A 548-nucleotide genomic window follows, 5' to 3' on the forward strand; every position below is an offset into this window, starting at 1 on the left:
TCTTGCATAATTTTCTTTACTCAGATGAGAGAAGAATTTTGCTTAACTCAGATGGGAGAAGTATGTGGTGAGTGAACGAGTTATGATAGGTTGTGAGTCTGAACCCTCCACAAATAACCCACTGCCTGCCAATTAACAGGCGTCACACCAAGTACCCTGGCCACTGAGAAATTTGCAATTTTGAGGAGAAAATAATGATGGAAACAGCAATGCGTGGTGAAATTTATGCTAAACAGGCATATGAGCAGCATGCAGTGGAAACTCTGAAAAGATGAGATGCCCTCTGACTGGTGGGTTCAGGAAAGCTGGTTAGTGGTGTTTGGAAGAAATAGGATTTAGACGTTTGAAAAACATGGGAATGACTTTCCAGGGTGGGGCTCTATCTTTGTAGAAATTATGAAAATTAGAAATCACATGGCAAATACCACTGCATTAACCCGCATAAGAATGACACTTTTTTTTTTTTTTCCATTTAGGAACCACTGAAATGTGCCCCTGTTGATGACTGGATTTAGAATAATTTGTTGTAGCAAATTAGAACCACAGAC

The sequence above is a fragment of the Myotis davidii genome, unplaced genomic scaffold, assembly GCF_000327345.1.
Source record: "Myotis davidii unplaced genomic scaffold, ASM32734v1 scaffold398, whole genome shotgun sequence".
Classification (NCBI taxonomy): domain Eukaryota; kingdom Metazoa; phylum Chordata; class Mammalia; order Chiroptera; family Vespertilionidae; genus Myotis; species Myotis davidii.